This window comes from Triturus cristatus, chromosome 3_1, assembly GCF_964204655.1.
Source record: "Triturus cristatus chromosome 3_1, aTriCri1.1, whole genome shotgun sequence".
Classification (NCBI taxonomy): domain Eukaryota; kingdom Metazoa; phylum Chordata; class Amphibia; order Caudata; family Salamandridae; genus Triturus; species Triturus cristatus.
In genome coordinates, this window is record NC_140583.1 from 250,658,754 (window position 1) to 250,663,245 (window position 4,492).

Below are 4,492 nucleotides of genomic sequence, written 5' to 3' on the forward strand. Positions count from 1 at the left end.
ATCGTGGCGAGGAGGCCCCCCTTGGAGGCAGCCCGGCTGTATCTGTACCAATCGGGCCCATAAGCCCCGTCCCAGCATGCCTGCGAGGGGCAGTCTGCGTTCTCGCCTCGCAACGACCTAGCATCCACGGGACCCGAAATCCCCGCTCACAACTACAGGGCCGTGCAAGCTGCATGTCCTCCTGGAGACACGCGCTCGGGAATGAATTTGGACTTCGTCGCATTTCCAATGTTTTTAAAAAATTTGTTGTTGGGTAGGCACGGGGGAAACTGAACCCCTCGCCGAGTGAGTGGAGGAGGAGCCCGCACGCCCCACCCCAGGCCAAATGACTCGTTCGGGGCGTTGTGAGAACCACCGATGGCCTAGAAGCCCCGCCCAGTGCTGCACGCTCTAGAGCCCGTCGGGCTCCCCCCCACTAAAGCATGCTCTATGTACAACCAGGACTAGATCCACGAGTTAAGTTGCAGTACCTTCACCGTAGTGTGTTGTGCCGGCCACTAGTACCTCCTCCCTCGTTGTCCAGGGGAGTGCTAACTTCTCTCCCTTGGTAAAACAAAGGGTAAAGCAAAGGGGGAGAGTGGGTGGCAGCATGCTCCCCCACCGGGGAACTCGACCGAGCCCTCGGCGGGGCGAGCCTTAGTTACACCACGCCTGCCCACCTTTAGCGTGCGCCTTACCCCGGAAGTGCTAGAGCGCTTAATGCGGGGATGGAGATTGCCTGCTGCTGGAGCGCGACTCGACCCGGAAGCATTGGGGTGCCCACACGAAGGCACCGCATCCACATTGCCTTCCCTGCACGGGGAGACACCCGTGATATGCCCCGGATCACCGGATCACCGGATGCAGCCGCAACCCCTAAGATCGAATGCCGGCCCCCCGCACTGGAGTCGGCAGTCCAGCCTGGGATCCCATCCTCTCACGCGTCTCGGCGCGTACAGGCGCCCTCTGCTCCCTGGTGCGAGGCGGCGAAGGAGCGCGGAACAGCAGCCAGAACCGCGACACAACCCGCACGGCCCTGGTGCCATGAAGGCGGGACTCTGGTGTCCGACGTGCAGGTGAGAGCCCAGCACCCAGACCATACCTGGGCAGTACAGCGTGCCCTCGTAGCTTGGGGAATCCACCAGAGAGAAGTGCCGGACATAACTTGGTCCTCCCTCGCCAGAGAAGGGGTCGCCACACGATGCCCCTCCACGCACAGACACGGCAAGGACCACTCCGACAGCCGCCAGATGCTAGTAGCCCCCCAGCAGGAATGACGGGGAGCGGGCCGCCCGAGGCAGGGAGGCCCGCAAGGTTTCCGATCCACTCTACCCCTTCGCCTTGACCCCGGGCCGTCCATGCAGCCTAGGGTTGTTGATTCCAAAGCTAAGCCCGGGGCAGGGACCCAGGACGAGCATAACCCTGCGTGGGGGGGGGGGGGGGAGGGCCACTCACTGGCGAAACTGCGAGCAAACCATCGGCGAACAGGGGGCAACCGGCACGGCGAGACAGCGTTTCGAGTGTAGAGGCGTCCGTGGCGCGTCCGGTGCACAAGAGGCAGAAAACATGATGAGGGGGACAGATGTACCACTCACACTGCCTGGCGCACCAGACGTGACGCGGCACGCCCGCGACCCTGGTGGGGACTCCTCCCCAGGCCAAGAAGGTAGGAGGGGAGGAAAGTCCGATGCCACTAGAGGGCCGCCCTCCTGAGTGCCCCCCTGCAGTGGCCTCGGGCAGCCGCAAAGTGCGCTCACACATTGTATTCGGTAGCATTTATTGTGAGTGAGGTGGAGAGACAAGCAGCAATTTGGCACCTGCCCCCCCCCCCCCAAAATAAACAAATAAAAAATAAAATATTAAAAGATTGTGGGCATGGGGGAGAACAGAGAAGATGGTGGAAACAACAGAAAGTGAGAGTGGATGGGAAAAAGCAGCATCTGATTGCTAGCAAAATGTAGCAGGGAGAAGCACACAAGCGAGAATGTAGCACAGAGTGCGCGCGAGGGAGGACGTTTGGTGGTGGGGAGGCACATAGAACAGCCTAATACACAAGAGACACAGAGCTCTGGGAGTAGGTATTTGGTGGGGAAAAGCACATGAGAGAGAGAGCTGTAAAACACATGCACAGTTAAGCAAAAATAAAAAAAGTATTTCCCTAAAAGGGAGCAGTGGACGGATGAAAGCAAGCCAATCAGAGGCATGATAAGGACGTTATGCTCCATCAGATTGACAATGGATGTATGACGGAACCATGCATGCAATTACCTTGCATGACCTTACAACACGTCCGTTACCACGCAACTCGTTGCCACGCATACCTCTATAAGGCATTATATATATTCTAAGTCAATGTAAACGCATGCGTGCTAAAGGAATATTCGTAGTAAAGGCATATGCGTGGTAATGGATGCATGGTAAAGGTAACGTGGTCTGCGTGGTCCAAACTGCGTGGTAAATGATGTTTCCCATTGACAACAAAAGATGGAGAAGCTGGACAAAAAAAGCCAGTAAATAACAGGCAAGTAAATGAGACTGACAATAAAACTAGGGGGCTGCAAGCCTTCTTTCCGTTTTTTGCAAGCCCACAACATGTCTTTTGCCAACTGGCTCAACCTAAAAATATATATTCTCCCAACATTCATACATTTGACTGAGCAGATTTTAAATTTTGTGGTTCAACCACTTTTGTGAAAATGTTCTCACATCGGAGAGAACCACAAATTGGAGAGAACTTTATGAAGTGGTGGACAGGCATGGGAGGAAAAGCGCACAAAGGAGACAGCGAAAAGCAAAAAAAACACATGCACTTGTGGAGTGGTTAAGCAACAAACGTTGGGAAAGCTAATAGGTTTTGCCTTACAATGGTGTTACATGAACTTTTGGCTATGCCAACGGATTTTGCTGTTGCTGATCCACATTAGCAAAATGAAAAACAATTTCACGTTAGCAAAATGAAAACCATTGTGTGCTTGCTGATGCCAAACACCATCGATAAAATACTATGGGGCATATGTATTAAAAAAACATTTTGTGAGTCCTTAATAAAGAATTTTTGCGAATCGCTATTAAGGACTCGCAAAATGTAATGTATGTAGGAATCGCAATAATAATTGCGATTCCTACATATTCCTTAATTGCGAGTCACAAATTGCGAATCGCAATTAAGGAATACCTTCCCATTCATTCCTATGGGCCTCTAGGCCCATAGGAATGAATGGGAAGACATTAGCAATTTGCGAGCACCCATTAGGCACTTGCAAATTGCGCATGCAATTTCAAGGGTGCAAGGGTGTCACAAGGACACTCTGTTTCACCCCTGAAATATGAATGTGTGCACAAGTGGCGCACATACATGCCTTAAGGCCATGTATGTGCGCCACATGGCACTTTGAAAAATGCAAAAAAGTGCATTTTTCAAAGAAATCGCAAATTATCACCAACATGACATTTTTGGTAATTTACGATTTCTTAGAGCAAAATCACACAACTTGGGTGCTTTCTGCATTGCATTTAAGGAGTCGCAATTTGCGATTCCTTAAATGCATTCGCAAAATAGGGAATCGCAAATTTTGCGAGGGCCTTCAGGGATGATACATCCCAAAAGGTTTTTTCCCGTTTGCAAACGGGCCGATTCTGAGGATTGGCCCGTTTGCGAACGGGAAATGGGCTTGATACATATGCCCCTATAAGCTTTGGCAAAATAGTGTGCTATCAGATGCAACAATACAACATTAGTGTGTGATAATGAAGGAGGATCAAGCCGGACCCTTTGCTTGCAGTTCAAGGCAAGCACTGAAGTGCAGGTGGATGGATACGCCAAAACAGCCAATAACAGAAGGTGAGAGATGAATCCTCCACTCAGCTGGCCCAAGACATGGCTTAAACAAGTCTGTAGTAATTGTTAAGGAAAGCCAAAGGTTGAAAAGGGCGCGCCCAAAGCCCACTCTATGTCCATGGTTAGGAGTAGGTCTCTATGACATCATTGATGTCAAAACCCAGTGTAAGTGTAATGATGAATGCACACACGTGTTCAAGTATCCACACGTATGCATCAAGACCGTGCGGCAGCTCTAGCATAATGATATAATCACGTACATGCACCACTAGACGTGTGCATAATCAAGACGCAGCTGCCATTTGATTTTTAATTTACTGCCCCAATAAAGAAGCAGCCCAGCAATTAATTTTCACTGCTGGCAGCAGGAATTATGACATTATAACTCAACTGTAATAAATGAGTACAGTAGAGCGTGTGTCATTTTTTGATTACATGTGATTAGAGACGCCACAGCTTGACTGTAATAATGAAATTAGAGGCTTGCTTTCATACAGGGTTCTCATGAGTAATAATACATTGCTTTTATATATGGTTGCACACCACTCTTCTGTAATTTCGTAAGTTAAATAAGAGAAGTTTCCATTACCCAATTTATAGTACTCAATTTACAGACTTCTGATGGATGGAGGGCTTTGTCTGCATTGCTGGGATTAAATTCAGGGCCTCCATAAC

At 50.2% G+C, this 4,492-nt stretch overlaps 1 non-coding gene across 1 annotated transcript; it reads right to left on the minus strand.

The window, feature by feature from the left end:
• Window positions 1-431: 431 nt before the first annotated feature.
• On the minus strand, window positions 432-556 carry LOC146860043 (U6atac minor spliceosomal RNA). Its single transcript, XR_014979344.1, has one exon. It is a non-coding gene; the product is annotated as a U6atac minor spliceosomal RNA (small nuclear RNA).
• Between the last annotated feature and the right edge of the window lie 3,936 nt (window positions 557-4,492).